We start from the raw sequence: 21205 nt of genomic DNA, 5'->3' as shown, positions 1-21205 counted from the left end.
GAGCCGACCTTGAGCTGTTAACTGTGCGGTGGCATTCTCGGAAAATCCAATGAATTCAGAAATTCAGTTGCATTACTGATGACTTCATCTTGCATGCAACTGGCCAGAAGTTTGACTTCGAATTTTTATGTTCCAATCGTGTACGTATTTATTAATTTATGAGCCTTGGTGAACTTAGTGTATTGCAAATTTTTGTTTGTGTGATGTATTTGTGTATGTGACGTATGACGCAGTTAAAAACGAAGTCACCTTAAAAGTTAGCATAAAACGTCGTTGTTAAATAATACTCGGCCGAAATTATTATCATTTGGAAGGAAGTGTTGTACCTTTGTATACTCTACAAGAGATGCTTCGATCGAGGTTCTTGACCAGAAAGCACTGATGACAGAGTATCTGGTGGCGGCGTCAATTGTGGTAATTTGACCGTTACGCTCGCGCACCGTAATCCTGATGGCTCGAATAGAAACCTTAAAGGACTGCAGTGATTACAAACACTGTCTTTGTTCCGACGTCGACCTGCGGCATAATGGACCACTGGATCGTATCTGAACGCTAGACGTGCACTTCCAATTGTCACGTTTAGCCACTTGTTCTGTCGATTTTCCAAGTATTGTATCCGTTCTTCCTGAGTCGTAATGGATCTAGTTTGAGAAATTCTTATCCGATTTGCCTCCATACGTTGTCTACGTTCTTCTTCAGCCTCATTGACACGACAATCATGTAGCTGGCTTACGTTACGCGTACGCTGGCCGACATTTCGACGCCTCACTGGTGGCATTTCTTTCCAAAGAAATAAACCACGAATTAAAATCATCTGAATGTTTGCAACACACCACATCACCAGGAATTGATATCAATTCAGTCTTTGCAACACACGAAAGATATGATTATCATCCATAACACACTGAAATATCACTTTCACTTGTACACCTCTACATCTACAGGGATACTCTGCAAATCACATTTAAGTGCCTGGCAGAGGGTTCATCGAACCACCTTCACATTCCAATCTCGTATAGCGCGCGGAAAGAATGAACCCCTATATCATTCCGTTCGAGCTCGGATTTCCCTTCTTTTATCGTGTTGATCGTTCCGCCCTATGTAGATCGGTGCCAACAAAATATTTTCGCATTCGGAGGAGAAAGTTGGTGATTGGAATTTCGTGAGAAAATTCCGTCGCAACGAAAAACGCCTTTCTTTTAATGATTTCCAGCCCAAATCCTATATCATTTCTGTGACTATCTCCCATGTTTCGCGATAGTACAACACGTGCTGCCTTTCTTTTGTTCTCCGTCAGTTCTACCTTTTCCGCAAAAAATCAGTATCCATTGCGGTATTTGCAGTTGTTATGAAATCATGCTACAGCAGAAAAATAATGTGACTGCCGAATTGTTAAACCGACCTTGAGATGTTTTTGATGGAGATTTTCGTATAAAAATACCATGCAAGTTTACGCCTTTTTCTGGTGGATTTTCCAAAAATGTCATGCAAACCTTTTCTGACATTTACGAACACAACAACAACAATAACAACAAAAATCAGTCAAATCGGTCGAGCCAATATCTAGTGATAATGTTTCATAGATGCAGAAACTGATTTTTATTAATGTGAATGCTATTGCTGCAATACACGACTTGTGTAATGAACATTGTGTTCAGGATGTAGGTCAGGCCACCGGCGGATCTGTGATATAATGGAGGTGTTTTCCGTATCATGACTTGAGCCCGCTCATTCAGGTTATCGTTAACATGAAACACGATATTTATTAGAATGTTCTCTGTGACCAACTGATTCTATTTCTTTAGCGTCTTCATGATGAGCGTACTGTGGACAATTCCACCTTTCAAGATAACAACATCTGTGTTCACAGGGTGGCACATATACTTTCCTGCTTTGACGAACTGTCAGTTACGTTATAGTATCTCGAATGGCCCAGAAAATCACTCATTCTGAAACCCGTAGAAAAATGTCTGGAACTATTTGGAATAGTAGGTGATACGTAACAAACAACATCCTGCAGTTTGGTAGTTCTGCAGGATGTATTCAACAATGAGTGATTTCAGCTTGATTTGGCACACCCGAAGAAACAAAAGGACTTTCTTCCTTGTTGTATCAAATCCATTATTAGTGAGAGAGGCTGTGATACCCGGTATAAGAGAGTCGGTTCCAGGGGTCTCCTGATGCTTTTGTCCAATGTACTTATTTCGTCGATAAGTTGTGTAGTACATGTTCTAACTGTCAAAGCCGTACTTCTGCTATGAAACTAAAGCTCCAAAAAACTGGAGTTTGGATCTCTTGCTCGTCCTTTTACTCCAAGCGACGAGCGATGAACGGCCATAAAAGATTCTTTCCAAAATGGAACGATGACTCTGAGCGAAGGGGAGATAAGGGGCGGAAAAAAGTGAAAAAAAAGGAACTACGAGAGGAAGACAAGACTAAGAGCGGCTTGGCGCGCATATTTCGTGGATTAAACGGCGTCAAAGAATCGAGCCCGAGCTGAAGTAATTAGGCAAATGAAGGCAGCGGGAACAAAAGCCTGCGACCGGGAGTGTCTGGGGAGGAAGGAACAGCGCCCAGCCATCAGCACAGGCAGGGAGGTCCCGTCTTCCCTCCAGGGAACAACCGTCTGCAGAGGCATACGCACGCTAATGCACTGCGTGGTAATGGGCTCTGTCATCTCTGCTCGGTAGAACATTCGAGCATTTAACAGTGAACACACAAACTGCCAAGGTTATGTAACATTTATTTATATCGTCGAAAATGTTTTGACCGACATAATTAAACAAACCGGCATTGATCCAGATGAAATAATGATAGACTTGGATGTGATCCCTTTGTTTACTTAAACCCCGGTGGAAGATACATTAAAATTATTGGCAAACCACTTTCTTCCGGAGACCATAAAATTACTTCGCCAGACGCGGGTGCACCACACCAACTGTGCATGGCAGAGTGTGCTTCGTACCATTGTTGAGTAGCAAAGGTAGCTTTGTACCGAAGTTGCGTAGTAAAGGGTGCTTCATAACCAATGTTTCGTAGCACAGAGTGAAGCCTTTCAACTTTACGTGACAGTAGGTACTTTGTAGCGGTGTTCCATTTGGATACGTGCGGAAATGTCACACAGAAAATGTAGCTCGCGCCAGACTGGTTCTGAAGTCGGACGGCCCACAAATGACCTTAGCTCGCATAAGAATTTTTATCATAAATCTATGCAATGTTCCATGAACAAAATTACCGCTATGGTGCTCAGATCTTTCAGCCATAGAAACTTAAAGTTACTAGTGTACAGACAGAGCTGATAAATATGACATATTTTGAGTAGACTATCGAGAAACCTTTGACATCTCTCTTCAGGGTTCCAGCGGCACTGGTTTGTCAGTGTTTATTAAACTCTCCAGTAAGCCAAACAAACTTTGACCATTCGCGTCGTCCTTCTTTTATATATTCAATAACATCTAGTGATAGTCGCATTTGTTATGAGTTCCACAAGCTTTAACATTTTTCTAAGTTGGGTCTTAAGTGTGTTTTGTAAGCAGTCTCCTTTGTACACTGGCTGCATTTTCCCAGTAACCAACGAACGACCCAAGATCTGCCATCTGCTTTCCCTACGATTATGCCTATGTGATTGTTCCATTTCTTGTTCCCAGAAATCGTCACACTCTGGTGTTTGTGCCAACTGAGATTCCAATTGTGTCTTATTGTAGTCTTAAGAAGCCAACGATCCCTGTAAGAAAATTATTTGTATAGCCTACACCTGGAACAGACTTTAAAGTTTCCAAATAAATTGTGAATGAAACGTCAAGCGATAGGAATATGTGTTCCACTAATGGCAGTGCAGAGACAGGCTAATGTATAGTGATGGAGTGAAGGAAGGTAGATTAGGATTTAACGTCCCATCGACGACGAGGTCATTAGATAGAGTACAAGCTCCGACTGGATAAAGAAGGGTTTGGAAATCGGCCTTCTCCTCATCAAAGGAATCACCCCCGTATTTACCTTAAGATATATGGCGAAATCATGGAAAACCTAAATCTCTATGGCCCCCGAATGGGGATAGGAACTGTATTCCTCCAGTGACTTACATCCTTCCGGCTGGAGGGATTATCTACATCGACATTTTACCATTATTGAACAAGATATTCACAGCTGAATTCCGCTTCTGCATGCACAATGAGTTTCATCTCACACTGCCTAGAAGGGACTGTGATAAAAAGCAGACTCAAAGAAATATGGTTGAAACTAACTAGGCGGTGGCTGAAGTAAGACTGTTAATATCAGATAAAAAGATAAGGTTGTAACCCCAACAATTTAGATCATTCATAGGTTTCAGTATATTATGGATTGTGTTTTGTATGTATTTTTTACTATTTCTGTTTATTCTGATTTTGTACCAAGCATAAACCATTTCAATATGCATAATATAAACTGCGAAATCATTGTAGGGTTACTAGTGCACATGTAGGATCGACAGAATTTTAGCGATAGGACAGGAAAAACTGGATGGAAGTACCTCTGTGCGAAGGAGGAAAAAGCGTGCCAATGGAAAAGGTGGAAGGCGTGAGGAGAGCGAGATAACTGAGGTCAAGGGTCCAGTCAGTGCAGTCAGCCAACATAGAGTATACATCTCGGATTGTATACGGGGCTAAAATCTTTACAGCTGTATAGAAAAATCGGATTGTTGCTGGATCCATGGTACAAAATGATAAGTTGTTAAGTAGATGAGTTTTGCGTGAGCCTTGTAAACACTGAGGCTGAATCAGTATACACTCCTGGAAATTGAAATAAGAACACCGTGAATTCATTGTCCCAGGAAGGGGAAACTTTATTGACACATTCCTGGGGTCAGATACATCACGTGATCACACTGACAGAACCACAGGCACATAGACACAGGCAACAGAACATGCACAATGTCGGCACTAGTACAGTGTATATCCACCTTTCGCAGCAATGCAGGCTGCTATTCTCCCATGGAGACGATCGCAGAGATGCTGGATGTAGTCCTGTGGAACGGCTTGCCATGCCATTTCCACCTGGCGCCTCAGTTGGACCAGTGTTCGTGCTGGACGTGCAGACCGCGTGAGACGACGCTTCATCCAGTCCCAAACATGCTCAATGGGGGACAGATCCGGAGATCTTGCTGGCCAGGGTAGTTGACTTACACCTTCTAGAGCACGTTGGGTGGCACGGGATACATGAGGACGTGCATTGTCCTGTTGGAACAGCAAGTTCCCTTGCCGGTCTAGGAATGGTAGAACGATGGGTTCGATGACGGTTTGGATGTACCATGCACTATTCAGTGTCCCCTCGACGATCACCAGAGGTGTACGGCCAGTGTAGGAGATCGCTCCCCACACCATGATGCCGGGTGTTGGCCCTGTGTGCCTCAGTCGTATGCAGTCCTGATTGTGGCGCTCACCTGCACGGCGCCAAACACGCATACGACCATCATTGGCACCAAGGCAGAAGCGACTCTCATCGCTGAAGACGACACGTCTCCATTCGTCCCTCTATTCACGCCTGTCGCGACACCACTGGAGGCGGGCTGCACGATGTTGGGGCGTGAGCGGAAGACGGCCTAACGGTGTGCGGGACCGTAGCCCAGCTTCATGGAGACGGTTGCGAATGGTCCTCGCCAATACCCCAGGAGCAACAGTGTCCATAATTTGCTGGGAAGTGGCGATGCGGTCCCCTACGGCACTGCGTAGGATCCTACGGTCTTGGCGTGCATCCGTGCGTCGCTGCGGTCCGGTCCCAGCTCGACGGGCACGTACACCTTTCGCCGACCACTGGCGACAACATCGATGTTTTGTGGAGACCTCACGCCCCACGTGTTGAGCAATTCGGCGGTACGTCCACCCGGCCTCCCGCATGCCCACTATACGCCCTCGCTCAAAGTCCGTCAACTGCACATACGGTTCACGTCCACGCTGTCGCGGCATACTACCAGTGTTAAAGACTGCGATGGAGCTCCGTATGCCACGGCAAACTGGCTAACACTGACGGGCGGCGGTGCACAAATGCTGCGCAGCTAGCGCCATTCGACGGCCAACACCGCGGTTCCTGGTGTGTCCGCTGTGCCGTGCGTGTGATCATTGCTTGTACAGCCCTCTCGCAGTGTCCGGAGCAAGTATGGTGGGTCTGACACACCGGTGTCAATGTGTTCTTTTTTCCATTTCCAGGAGTGTAATATTTGATGCCAACAACGTAGTACTTCGCATCATCAACATAGTTTGATGACAAACCACTCTTCAAACAAATGTTCAAATGTGTGTGAAATCTTATGGGACTTAACTGCTAAGGTCATCAGTCCCTAAGCTTACAAACTACTTAACCTAAATTATCCTAAGGACAAACACACACACCCATGCCCGAGGAAGGACTCGAACCTCCGCCGGGAGCAGCCGCACAGTCCATGACTGCAGCGCCTTAAACCTCTCGGCTAGTCCCGCGCGGCACCTACTCTTCGTTCAGTGGCAAATTTTTGCGGCTGACCTTAGTGAAGGTTCTCATTTACTCCAGCAGCGACTAATATCTTTATGGAACATTTCGAAGAATATGTGTTAAATTCAACTCCGTCTTGCTTTTTTTGTTATTGTATTTTACATTATGCCAACGGCCATGCCACAGTGGTAACACCGGTTCCCGTCGGATTATCAACGAAAGCGAAGGAAAGGAATTAGAAATCAGAAACTGATCTTTGATTAAAAAACTGTGAAACAGTAACTAAAAGGGAAAAGAAGCGGTTACAGTGAAACGTCCCCTTAGAAAAATTATACATGACTGTGCTTAAAATGACACACAATATTTTTAGTGCAACGCAATCTGACTTTCAAAAATCCCTACAAAAAATGGCCCTGAATAACATTAACCTATTCGTTTCACAAATCACTTACCTCACAAAAATCTTGGTTACTCGAACTACTGCAATAGAGCGAGCGCCACTACTGCCAGCTAAATAAAAGATTCAAACGATGGAAGGTTCTAACTACTGATAGGGATAGTTAGCAAATGAAAGATTTTAATAGAGAACAAACAATGTATTTACCTTAATATCAACAAAAGTCATAATATATATAGCAGTTCATGACATCCAGTCTTACAAATATCAAAACTCCGCCATTTCTCTCCCCACATCCACCACTGCTGGCGGCTCACCTCCAACTGCGCAACGCTACGCGCTGTTAACAGCCAACTGCCCAACACTACAATGGCGAGTATTACAACAATGCCAACCAGCCACTGACTGCACACAGCACAGCCAGTGATTTTCATACAGAGCGCTACATGGTGTTACCAATATAAAAAACCTAAAGAACCTACTTACATAGCACCCATGCGCCCCACTAAAAATTTTACAAATTGTTTTGGGCACTTGCAAATACAGATTAGAAAAAAGTTTTCATAATTATAATTACAATAACAAAGAAATCAAAGGCACACACTTATTGAAACAATGTTGGTCAAAAACTAAAATTTTCTCTCAGTCCATAAAGACAGTCCTGATCGTTCATTACAGTAAACATGCAGACAGGTAATGGGTCACAACAGAGCAGAGTCAGTCGAAGTTTTGAAGAATATTGGTAGGTAGGTCATCACAGAACAGTCCACTGTAATCTTATTAGAGATTACAGTATTGGTGGGCCACCAGAGGTGCAGACCCACTGCAGTCCTTGTAGAAATAATGGTATTGGTGGGCCATCAAAGATGCAGACCCACTGTAGTCCTTGTAAAAATAATGGTATTGGTGGGCCATCAAAGATGCAGACCCACTGTAGTCCTTGTAGAGATGGCCAGCAGCCATCTGTTGCCACTGTGCAGGTGCACAACCACCATCAAAGAGTCTTGCAGAGAATATAGCAAGTCCATAAACAACCACTTGTGTACTCACATTACTTTTTGGAATGTCCTTAGAACCAGCAATGCTGTTATCCAGTCCCTTGCTGAATTATCAACACACATGCAAACACTAACAGTCCCTACTTCTCACATACTGTCTATATACTATGACCTACAGAAACATGTGCAGTCAAATGTAACTTACAAGTTACTTTATTTGATGAACTGGTGTCAATTACAATTTTAAAACATAAGAATACAATAATAATGGTACAACATACATCATTGAAACATAATAGTACATATAACATGTGTAGTAATAGGGCTTTACAAAAGAATAGAAATAAACATATACATCAGTGGTACAGGAATTATGACATAAATAAATACATAAAAGATCAGAATAATTATTGAAACATCAACTTCACATATGAGCATTAAAACAGAACAGAATTAATAATGTCTAACACCTTTACAAAGTAAATAACATATTATTAATGCAAATTATATTTGATGATAACAGTATTCCTCATCATAGTTCGTGTAGCTGTGTATTAGAAAAATTCTACAACATAAGTCTTATCAGATAAACATATAAAGACAGGAAGAACATAAATACACAAGGGTACACAAACACATAGTGGGTTAACACAAGGAAAGGACAGGGTTTGTTTTACTGCAGTCTTTTGCAAACAAAACTTTCTTTACTTCTCGGAGATCTCCCTTCGTTCTTCATTATTTCCAAAAAGTACTATCTATACCTGCTTTCTGTACTTTTCTCGTATAACCTCTTAGTGCATTTCTTCAAATTCATCGCAACTCATTCTCTTATATAGGCTACCCCCTCTTAAGCCAACTTAAATCTACTGAGCTCAGATGCATAAACTAAGGGATGAGGCAATACAGGAGCACAAAACAATTAACACAAACAGCAATGACAAAAAAAAATGGAAATTGGCAAAGCAAGCTGCAGTAAATCTAAATAACCAAGCAATGCAACATTACAACTAATATGAGCCAATATGCAGCAACAAGAAAAATAAATTAGTAGTAAAACTAGCTTAACAGAGTAATACAAAGTGAAATTTAGTAGCACTATGCCTGGCAAACAGGCGCAGCAAATGCAATAACTTATATCTAAACATGACGAAGCTCAAGCAGAAAAAATATTACAGTAAAAATGGCCATGTTTAATACCTATGTCACATCTTAACACTAGGCTGATGCATCACGAGAACTTACTCCAGCAGACAAGTTACCAAATTATTAAAAAAAATTATTTATGCAGTTCCTGTGAAGGGAAATGTCTATTTATGTTCCCTCGTTTTCTTGGTTGTAGACCATGAAATTTTTTTTACTGGATCTGTAGGCATAAAATAACTATATTAGTACATCTATTAAATTTTATTTTAACCAATGCTGCAGTGCAGCTAGAAACTAGATATTAAACAAAATAGGCAAAGCAAGGCGTGAAACGTCATTCGCTAGCCATAAGGCATTTCATGATGCAGTAAACAATCTTCCAACTAGCAAGACAATAGACATGAAATGTTTCTCATCATTTCATTTCAGTAAATATCATAAATTAAGAACTCTACAGTGTAATCATGTTTTCAAGTTTGAGGGTGTCGTATTTACGATGCTTTCTACAAAGGAATGTCAATAGCGAGGATAATGGCCTCCCTTATTTTTTCTCCACCTTTGCCTCTGAAAGGCACACACTAATGGCTTTCTTCCAGGCGTCTGTCATGCAGCTGGGTGCCCACGACGCATTACGTGAAGGTGGTCACTTAACTTTCTTACCGAAATATTTACGACAGCAGTTTCCGCTACAGTGACAGTCTCATATAAAAATATTTCACAGGTCAGGAATTTGCGTTACAAATCTGTAGAAACAAAATCCTATTGATATAAAAGTGTCCAAAAAATGTTCTTCGGCATTGTAATACATTCACGCATTTACATACCTTTCATAACTCTTAAAGTAGGATTCTTGGTTTCCAACAACCTTTTTGACAAACCAGAGTCCCTACCCACTACTCATTATTGCTTACCTTATTCGTCGACACTTCTTCAATATTTCATCATAACAGATACGTAGCATAATCAAATAACTCATATAGCATCCGCTTATTGATCATAAACATACGGCAACAGCATAATACACATAGTCATCGTAATAACAACATCATAACACCTCAGTCAACTCTCAAAATCGTCGTAGCTTCCTCCAATAATTTCAAAACCTAAAAAGAATTATCTGCTCATGTTAAAAGTGTCATCTGCCTCAAACGTACTTTAAAAATCATGATCCCATACCAAATACATCATTCAAAACTCTCATAGTATCACAATGGTTCCGAAAAAATATGAACAGTTCACAAAGTACAGACAGAAAACAATTTCGTAAGTGTGAAGTTATTCAGCTGTGTAATTGCGTAAACATCTGTCACTGATGTAGTAAAAAAATTTTTGTTTCTCTGTTAAATAATCAGGTAGCTGTGTAAATCTGTGTTAGAGAAATATGGTACCGATGTGTAAAGTTGTATAAGCAAATACCATATTAGCTAGGGCTCCTTGTGCTTGCCACACACATGGTACGCAAAGTAAGCGTGTAACTCCCTAAGGATTAATGTAATTATTCCCTCAGGTGTTACAGATTACAGCAATGGAGTGAAATGTATCGGGGAAAACCTTTATATCATTGTAATTCAAAAATCTTTAAAAATAAATGTTTTAAGTACAAAATTAATCACTCAAATACTTGTACTGTAGCGCTAAACAGTGCGTCATGTTGTAAGATAATCTCTGTGGAAGTGTCGTAGTTATCGTTCTCCGAAAGTTAAGCTCCGCAGAAGTCAATGTACTTACCTCATGATAAACAAAAGTAAAATGCTTTGCGTATAGATATCTTAGTTGTTACGTTTATTGCCGTAGTGAAGAAAGTACTGTGCTGTAACGTATTGTTGTGCTACGGAAAAGGTTGTCTCGTTATAGCTATACCACAAAAGTTACTACTAAAATATGTTTTCCTTTCCAGAAGAATTCAGAAGAACTGTGCAGAGATAAAACAGATACACCGCAAAAGCAACATTGTAAATTGTCACTCATTAGTAGCGTCGTGATAAAATCGTGTAGCTGTCACATAAACTAACCACTGTGTCATCTGGTATCCCACAGAAAGTAATTTAAATCCAGAATGTATTTTCATTTAAACCAAAATGTTGCATTAAAATCTCATTGGCAGTACCAGGATATGTTCGAAGTATGTGAGCCTTATAGTCGTTACGTAATCGTGCAACTAACAAGCAAGAATGTACACGCACAATAACACTGTGTCGTCTGTTCACTATAACAATGCATTTGTAATTACTGTCTAAATATGTTCCCTAGGTTCTAGACTGGATAGTTAACTTTAAAACATAGTTACATGTTAACAATTTCTAAGTGTGACAAAGAGTACTAGTAATGTGAAGTGAAAAATTTATATGGCAAAGACAAAGTTAAAAAGCACATTATCTTTCAATAAATGGTTTTACATGTGAAATGTGGTGCAATCCTTTACTCTTCCTAGTGGACAGAGATTAAACTTCAAAGCTATTATCATGTTGTATACGTCGGTAAGGAATGCTAAAATTTTTGTCAAGATTAGCGTCTTTGTTATTTTTCGCTGAGCCAACCGGCTCACGTGGCTGCCTGCGGTGTGAGTCTATTGTCTGTCTCTTTGTTGGCGCGCGTCGTTATTGGGATTAGGAGACCTAACTTCTACAAATTCACCTTGTCGAGAAGGCCCTGCCCTGTTTGAAGCTCGCCAGTTCTGATGCAATTCAGGCCTGTCGTTACGATCATATCGTCTGTCGTCATGTCGGTAGATTCCATAGTTTCTTTCTTGTCGGTCACGTGGTGGAGAATTTCTCCCTGAATCGTAACTGCGCGCTGGACCGTTGCGTCTAAAGTTATTCTGTCTCCCCTGATAATATTTATGTTGGTTCCCATATTGTCTGTTTCTCTGATTGTCTCTGTGAGAGTCATTACCGTGGAGAGGTAATCTTTCCCTGTAATTATTACTACTCTGCCAACGGTTGTCATACGGGTGGTGTATGTTTTGGTCACGATTTGTGTTGTGAGAATAGCCTTGTCGCGTCCAGTTATTATTTCTTTCATCGCGGAATTGCGACAGATGTGACCTGTAATTGTTGTGTTCCTGTTTTCGCGTTCCGCGATTGTCAGTGTCAATTTCTAATTCTTGTAAGAGTCCATGAAAAGCTTCAATGTCGTCTTTGCAATGTCCTGCCAAAATAATATGCCGTAAATGTTCAGGTAATTTGATTAAGCAAATGCGGATGAGTTTTGAGGGGCTGTATGGGTTTGACAGGTACTGATTCTTGTGCAACATGTCTTCAAAATATTTCACAAGACTGGAAAATTCAGATTGTTCGAAATGTTTCATCATTATGATGCCATGCTTTACTTGGTCTTGTGTGGCTTGAGACCAATATGCTGAGAGGAAGGCATGGTAAAATTCTCCTTCACTGTGGCAATCGTGAATGACCGATCGCAATCTTACAGCAGGTTCATTCTCTAAGTAGCCACACATAAATTCTAATCTGTGTTCTAAAGACCAGTTAGGAGGAAAACAATGAGAGAATTGATGAAGCCATGCTGGTGGATGAATGTCGTTGCCAAAATTCTTAAATGTTTTGAATTTACGTGTAGTAATGAACAGCTTATAGTCAAAATCATCGAGTCGTCGAGTCACACATCGCTCATTGTTACGTCGTTTCGGCGGCTCCATCTCATAATTTCCGAAGTGTTATTATTTTCTGGCAGTTCCGTATTTCTATGTCCCTCTTCCTGTACTGGAGCGCGTGTGTCCTCTGAAATAGGTAATTCTTGTATTACCTGTGTCAGCTGATCTTGTACTTCCAGGATTTCTCTTTGGTGTTGCGTATTAATTTGATTCTGATTTTGTTTGAATTTCCTAATTTGTTTGAACTCTTCTGTGTCATTAAAGACTACTGGTTTTATGTCATTCAGATTATCACCTACCTTCGTAGATAAATTATTTAGCTGATCCGAAAGTTCAATTACTTTCTCTGATAATGAACTGATTTCCTCCATGTGTCTTTCTGAACCAATTTTCAGAGTATCTACTGTGTCCTTTAAGTTTTCTTTAGTTTTTGCAAGTTTCGTAACCGAATCGGTAGATGCAACTGAGTCAATTTTAGCTTGCAAGGTCTCATGATTTTCGTGAACAATAGTTTGCAGTTCTTTTATGGCTGCTTCGTGGTTCGGTAATGCATTTTCATGCCGCGAAAAAATAAGTTGAAAATACTCAGAAATCTGTGTTTTTACGTCATACAGACTTTTTGACATTTCGATTCATTGTTATGTAACTCAGTAGTTAAATCTTCACGTGTTTGTTCAAGTGTGGTGTCTAACTTTTGAAGATTTTGCTGTGTTTGTCTCTGATTTTGTTCCATTGTGTCTAACTTTTGAAGCTTTTGTCCCATTTGTTGCGTTAATTGTAATAACAATGCACTGGTGTCTGAAACATGTTCCTCAATGCTATTCGGCAATGCATTTGAACCGGCAATATTCGCAGTTTGAAAAGCAGAAAATGTGTCTTCACTTATTTGAGAAAAAGGTGAGGACGCAAAACCTGAATCTACAGTATTTGCGAGATTGTGTCCTGTCATTTCGGAATCCTGAGGCGAGCTGTTGCCGACCGATCGATCGATAATGCTTCCCTGTTCACTAATTGTTTCACTGCCTACACCATTATTTGCAGCCCACTCCATTTTCCTATGTACAATTAGCAAATTACTACTTTGAACATTAGTTAATTCATTATATGGTGGCGCTAACACACTGCTTTCGTCTTCACTGTCATTCCTCAGTTTACTTTGGAGCCTAGTATTACGTTTCTCACACCCCATTATTGTCACAATATTTCACATGACAACACAGAAAAACACAATTTAAAGAGCAAAAGTTAGAGAACACATTAACATAGCACTGAAAATAATATCTAGTTAATTGCAAGCGCAGCTGTGAAATACTTGGTGCAAATCTACATGCATGCCACAACTGTTTTACTGTACAACAATAAAAGACTCAACTACAAAGGAGATTCTCTCTACAATTACGCGCTAGCAATAAACAAAATCTACACTAATTACACAAACTACAAGCAAAAATCAGAACATTCCAGTGAGGTATCCTCGGCTAAGGGTTGACATATGAAACGTCTCCTTAGAAAAATTATACATGACTGTGCTTAAACTGACACAAAATATTTTTAGCGCAACGCAATCTGATTTTCAAAAATCCCTACAAAAAAATGGCTCTGACTAACATTAACCTATACGTTTCACAAATCACTTACCTCACAAAAATCTTGGTTACTCGAACTACTGCAATACAGCGAGCGCCACTACTGCCAGCTAAATAAAAGATCAAACTACGGAAGGTTCCAACTACTGATAGGGATAGTTAGCAAATGAAAGATATTAATACAGAACAAACAATGGATTTACCTTAATATCATCAAAAGTCATAATATATATAGCAGTTCATGACATCCAGCCTTACAAATATCAAAACTCCGCCATTTCTCTCCCCACATCCACCACTGCTGGCGGCTCACCTCCAACTGCGCAACGCTACGCGCTGTTAATAGCCAACTGCCCAACACTACAATGGCGAGTATTACAACAATGCCAACCAGCCACTGACTGCACACAGCACAGCCAGTGATTTTCATACAGAGCGCTACGTGATGTTACCAATATAAAAAACCTAAACAACCTACTTACAACAGTACCGACGCAACTAGGCCAAAAACGGGACTGACTTGCGTTAAAATCAGGAATTATCATCACTGTAGCGATTAAACTGCCAACGGCCTTGTCGTTCCCGTCAGATCACGGAAGTTAAGCGCTGTCTGACTGGGCTAGCATTTGGATGGGTGACCATCCGGTCCTCCGAGATCTGTTGGCATGCGGTGTGCACTCAGCCCTTGTGAGGCAAACTGAGGAGTTAAACTTGATTGAGAAGTAGCGGCTCCGGTCTCGTAAAGTGACATACGGCTGGCAGAGCGGTGTGCTGACCACATGCTCCTCTGTATCCGCAACCAGTGACGCCTGTGGGCTGAGGATGACGCGGTGGCCGGTCGGTACCGCTGTGTCTTCCAAGGCCTGTTCGGACGGAGTTTAGTTTTATTTTATTTTACATTACATTGTCATGTTACACAAATGATGCCACTACCGGTTTCGACTTATTACCATCTCACGGTAGCGTCAATCTAACTTCTATACCAAACTGTACGTCGTTGAATATTTTGAAGGCGCACCTCACCTTGTCAAACTATAAGTGCTAGATCAGATAAACTTGGAACTAGTTCCACGCAGAATTTTATATCAAAACTTGAAAGGCGGGACCCTGTATTTCGCTATCTGACTTGTAAAACGGAAGAAATGAGGTGCTGGATCCCTTGCAAACAGAATTTTGTTCCAAAGCTTCTATGATAGGATCCTGAGTGACGCTGTGTGACTTGCAAAATATAAATAATGGTGTGCTAGAATCTCTGCAAGCGCAACAGGGATGTTTGTTTGTAAAGTGTTTCCAAAAAACGAAGATTAAATACTACGTATACACACTGCTCAAACAAACACCAAATTCAGCTGCTGAGAATTTTTCCTGGCTGTATGGCGGTGGTCCATGGAACTCTTCAGTCCCTGACGTTTCGTCCAAGGCTACGTTGGACATCTTCGGCGGTGCTTCTGGTTGTGCTGAGTCTTGCCGACTGACGAGGCGGACGTCGAAGAGCGGCCTAAATACTGTACAGCACAACCTGGAGCACCGCCGAAGAAGATGTCCAACGTAGCCTTGGACGAAACGTCAGGGACTGAAGAGTTCCATGGAGCACGGCCATACAACCCGGAAAAATTCCAAGCAGCTGAAACATCCGGTCGTGAAAGCCTTCATTGTATGATTAAACACAAAATTTATAATGAATCTCGCCTTATAAGGCATTATTGCAAGGATTACGTGACCATTTTGGCTGATTGGATCATAGCTATGGTACAATGATTATTTCACAATGCTGATTCTGTTTTCCAAGGCTACAGCGCCCACGTAACATAGCTCTCATAGTACGGCACTGGTTTTATCTGTACGAGAATGCATTGTCGCATTTCTACTAGCTATCACAGCGACCCCATATCAATGTTATTGAGCCCTTGTGATCTACATTGGAGAGAAGGATGCATGATTGCTATCTACTACCATCTTCGCTACCTGAACTTGCTATTTTGCTGGAAGGATGGTACAAGTTTCCGTTAAAAAACCATATATTTGCCCATTCCGAGACGACTGGAAGCCGTTTGGAATGGTTGGCTCTGAGCGCTATGGGGCTTAACTTCTGAGGTCATCAGTCCCCTAGAACTTAGAACTACTTAAACCTAACTAACTTAAGGACATCACACACATCCATGCCCGAGGCAGGATTCGAACATGCGACCATAGCAGTCTCGCAGTTCCGGACAAGCGCCTATAACCGCATGGCCACCACGGCCGGCCGTTTAGAATGGCAGCGGATTTTCTACACCGTATTACGCATGGTAATGTGTTCTGTATTTGGTGCTGCCACACTTTTGTCGACCCTCTGTACATAGTGCGACAGTGTGTATTTATCCAAGTTTGATTGTGATTATAAGCATTACGCTGTGATTTCGAAGTGTAGCAGCATTGCAAAAAAATATTGTGGCGTCCCTGGAAAACTCACCAGATTCAGAGAATTCTAGACTCTCATTTCAGTCATGAAAGGTGTGGTCACTGAACTTGTAAGTAGGCTGTTTACGTTTTTATGTTAGTAACGCCACGTAGCGCTCTGTATGAAAATCACTGACTGTGCTGTGTGAAGTCTGTGGCTGGTTTGCATTCTTCAAAAATTCGACTGACTCTGCTGCACGTGTGCTCTGTTGTGGCAGATTACCCGTGTGAATGTCAAGAGTCAGCATTGTCTTTCGGTTGGAAGGACAATACGAGTACTACATCTTCAAGACTGCATGGAAATCCACTACGTTCGTGTGCATTTTGTATTACTGCTCAGACTTTGAGAAAAAACTGCAATTACTACTGAGATGAATGATCAGGACTGTCTTTGTGGACTGTGAGAAAATTTTAGCTTTTGACCAACAGTGTATCAATAAGTGTTTATATCTTTGCTATCGTAACTATGAATTTTTTTTTCAAATCTCTATTGGCCACTGCCCAAACCAATTTGTAAAATTTTTGTGGGGAGCATGGGGGCTATGTAAGTAGGCTGTTAAGGTTTTTATGTTGGTAACGCCGCATAGGGCTCTGTATGAAAATCGCTGACTGCGCTGAGTGCAGTCTGTGGCTGGTTTGCATTGTTAGAATATTCGCTATTGTAGCGTTGCACAGTTGGAGGTGAGCCGCTAGCAGTGGTGGATGTGGGGAGAGAGATGGCAGAGTTTTGAGAGCGGACGATCTGGACGTGTTTCCATCAGAAAGAGTAAATTTGTAATATACTGTATATCATGAACTGATACATATATTATGACTTTTGAATATTATTAAGGTAAATACATTGCCCCCCCCCCCCCCCCCCCCCCATGAACCATGGACCTTGCCATTGGTGGGAAGAGGCTTGCGTGCCTCAGCGATACAGATAGCCGTACCGTAGGTGCAACCACAACGGAGGGGTATCTGTTGAGAGGCCAGAGAAAGGTGTGGTTTCTGAAGAGGGGCTGCAGCCCTTTTAGTAGTTGCAGGGGCAACAGTCTGGATGAATGACTGATCTGGCCTTGTAACACTAACCAAAACGGCCTTGCTGTGGTGGTATTGCAAACGGCTGAAAGCAAGGGGAAACTACGGCCGTAATTTATCCCGAGGGGATGCAGCTTTACTGTATGGTTAAATGATGATGGCGTCTTCTTGGGTAAAATATTTCGGAGCTAAAATAGTCCCCCATTCGGATCTCTGGGCGGGGACTACTCAGGAGGACGTCGTTATCAGGAGAAAGAAAATTGGCGTTGTACGGACCGCAACAGGGAATGTCAGATCCCTTAATTCAGCAGGTAGATTAGAAAATTTAAAAAGGAAAATGGATAGGTTACATTAGATACAGTGAGAATTAGTGAAGTTCGGTGGCAGGAGGAACAAGACTTTTGGTCAGGCGAATACGGGGTTATAAATACAAAATCAAATAGGGGTAATGCAGGAGTATTTTTAATAATGAATAAAAAATAGGAGTGCGGGTAAGCTACTACAAACAGCATAGTGAACGCATTATTGTGGCCAAGATAGACACGAAGCCCATGCCTACCACAATACTACAAGTTTATATGCCCACTAGCTCTGCAGATGACGAAGAAATTGCAGAAATGTATTATGAAATAAAAGAAATTATTCAGATAGTGAAGGGAGTCGAAAATTTAATAGTCATGGGTGACTGGAATTCTGTAGTAGGAAAGGGTAGAGAAGGAAACATAGGTGAATATGGACTGGGGGGTAGAAATGAAAGAGGAAGCCGCCTGGTAGAATTTTGCACAGAGCAGAACTTAATCATAGCTAACACTTGGTTCAAGAATCATAAAAGAAGGTTGTGTACATGGAAGAAGCCTGGAGATACTGTCAGGTTTCAGATAGATTATATAATGGTAAGACAGAGATTTAGGAACCAGGTTTTAAATTGTAAGACATTTCCAGGGGCAGATGTGGACCACAATCTATTGGTTATGAACTGTAGATTAAAACTGAAGAAACTGCAAAAAGGTGGGAATTTAGGGAGATGGGACCTGGATAAACTGAAAGAACCGGAGGTTGCACAGAGTTTCAGGGAGAGCATAAGGGAATAATTGACAGAAATGGGGAAAAGAAATACAGTAAAAGAAGAATGAGTAGCTTTGAGGGATGAAGTAGTGAAGGCAGCAGAGAATCAAGTAGGTAAAAAGACGAAGGCTGACAGAAATCCTTGGGTAATAGAAGAAATACTGAATTTAATTGATGAAAGGAGAAAATATAAAAATGCAGTAAATGAAGCAGGCAAAAAGGAATTCAAACGTCTTAAAAATGAGATTGACAGGAAGTGAAAAATGGCTAAGCAGGGATGGGTAGAGGCTTGTATCACCAGAGGTAAGATAGATACTGCCTACAGGAAAATTAAAGAGACCTTTGGCGAAAAGAGAACCACTTGTATGAATATCAAGAGCTCAGATGGAAACCCAGTTCTAAGCAAAGAAGGGAAGGCATAAAGGGGGAAGGAGTACATAGAGGGTCTATACAAGGGCGCCCCTCCCCCCCCCCCCCGCCATGAACCATGGACCTTGCCGTTGGTGGGGAGGCTTGCTTGCCTCAGCGATACAGATAGCCGTACTGTAGGTGCAACTACAACGGAGGGGTATCTGTTGAGAGGCCAGATAAACGTGTGGTTCCTGAAGAGGGGCAGCAGCCTTTTCAGTAGTTGCAGGGGCAACAGTCTGGATGATTGACTGATCTGGCCATGTAACAATAACCAAAACAGCCTTGCTGTGCTGGTACTTTAACGGTTGAAAGCAAGGGGAAACTACAGCCGTAATTTTTCCCGAGGGCATGCAGCTTTACTGTATGATTAAATGATGATGGCATCCTCTTGGGTAAAATATTCCGGAGGTAAAATAGTCCCCAATTCGGATCTCTGGGCGGGGACTACTCAAGAGGATGTTATCAGGAGAAAGAAAACTGACGTTCTACGGAGCGTGGGATGTCAGATCCCTTAATCCAGCGGGTAGGTTAGAAAATTTAAAAAGGGAAATGAATAGTTTAAAGTTAGATATAGTGGAATTAGTGAAGTTCGGTGGCAGGAGGAACAAGATTTCTGGTCAGGTGAATACAGGGTTATAAACACAAAATCAAACAGGGGTAATGCAGGAGTAGGTTTAATAATGAATAGGAAAATAGGAATGCTCGTAAGCTACTACAAACAACATAGTGAACGCATTATTGTGGCCAAGATAGATACGAAGCCCACACCTACTACAGGAGTACAAGTTTATATGCCAACTAGCTCTGCAGATGACGAAGAAATTGTTGAAATGTATGATCAAATAAAAGAAATTATTCAGATAGGGAAGGGAGTCGAAAATTTAATAGTCATGGGTGACTGGAATTCTGTAGTAGGAAAAGGTAGAGAAGGAAACGTAGTAGGTGAATATGGAATGGGGGCTAGAAATGAAAGAGGAAGCCGCCTGGTAGAATTTTGCACAGAGCACAACTTAATCATAGGTAACACTTGGTTCAAGAATCATAAAAGAAGGCTGTATACATGGAAGAACCCTGGAGATACTGACAGGTTTCAGATAGATTATATAATGGTACGACAGAGATTTAGGAACCAGGTTTTAAATTGTAAGACATTTCCAGGGGCAGATGTGGACTCTGACCACAATCTGTTGGTTATGACCTGTAGATTAAAACTGAAGAAACTGCAAAAAGGTGTGAATTTAAAGAGATGGGACCTGGATAAACTAAAAGAACCAGAGGTTGTACGGAGTTTCAAGGAGAGCATAAGGGAGTAATTGACAGGAATGGAGGAAAGAAATACAATAGAAAAAGAATGGGTAGCTTTGAGGCATGAAGTAGTTAAGGCAGCAGATTATCAAGTAGGTAAAAAGACGTGGGCTAGTAGAAATCCTTGGGTAATAGAAGAAATATTGAATTTAATTGATGAAAGGAGAAAATATAAAATTGCAGTAAATGAAGCAGGCAAAAAGGAATACAAACGTCTCAAAAATGACATCGACAGGAAGTGCAAAATGGCTAAGCAGGGATGGCTAGAGGACGAATGTAAGGAGGTAGAGGCTTATCTCACTAGGGGTAAGATAGATACTGCCTACAGGAAAATTAAAGAGACCTTTGGAGAAAAGAGGAGCAATTGTATGAATATTAAGAGCTCAGATGGAAACCCAGTTCTAAGCAAAGAAGGGAAAGCAGAAAGGTGGAAAGAGTATATAGAGGGTCTATACAAGGGCGATGTACTTGAGGACAATATTATGGAAATGGAAGAGGATGTAGAGGAAGATAAAATGGGAGATACGATACTGCGTGAAGAGTTTGACAGAGCACTTAAAGACCTGAGTCGAAACAAGGCCCCTGGAGAAAACAACATTCCATTGGAACTACTGACGGCCTTGGGAGAGCTAGTCCTGACAAAACTCTACCATCTGGTGAGCAAGATGTATGAAACAGGCGATATACCCTCAGACTTCAAGAAGAATATAATAATTCCAATCTCAAAGAAAGCAGGTGTTGACAGATGTGAAAATTACCGAACTATCAGTTTAATAAGTCACAGCTGCAA

This window comes from Schistocerca gregaria, chromosome 6 (assembly GCF_023897955.1).
Source record: "Schistocerca gregaria isolate iqSchGreg1 chromosome 6, iqSchGreg1.2, whole genome shotgun sequence".
Taxonomy (NCBI): domain Eukaryota; kingdom Metazoa; phylum Arthropoda; class Insecta; order Orthoptera; family Acrididae; genus Schistocerca; species Schistocerca gregaria.
This window is presented reverse-complemented; position numbering follows the sequence as displayed.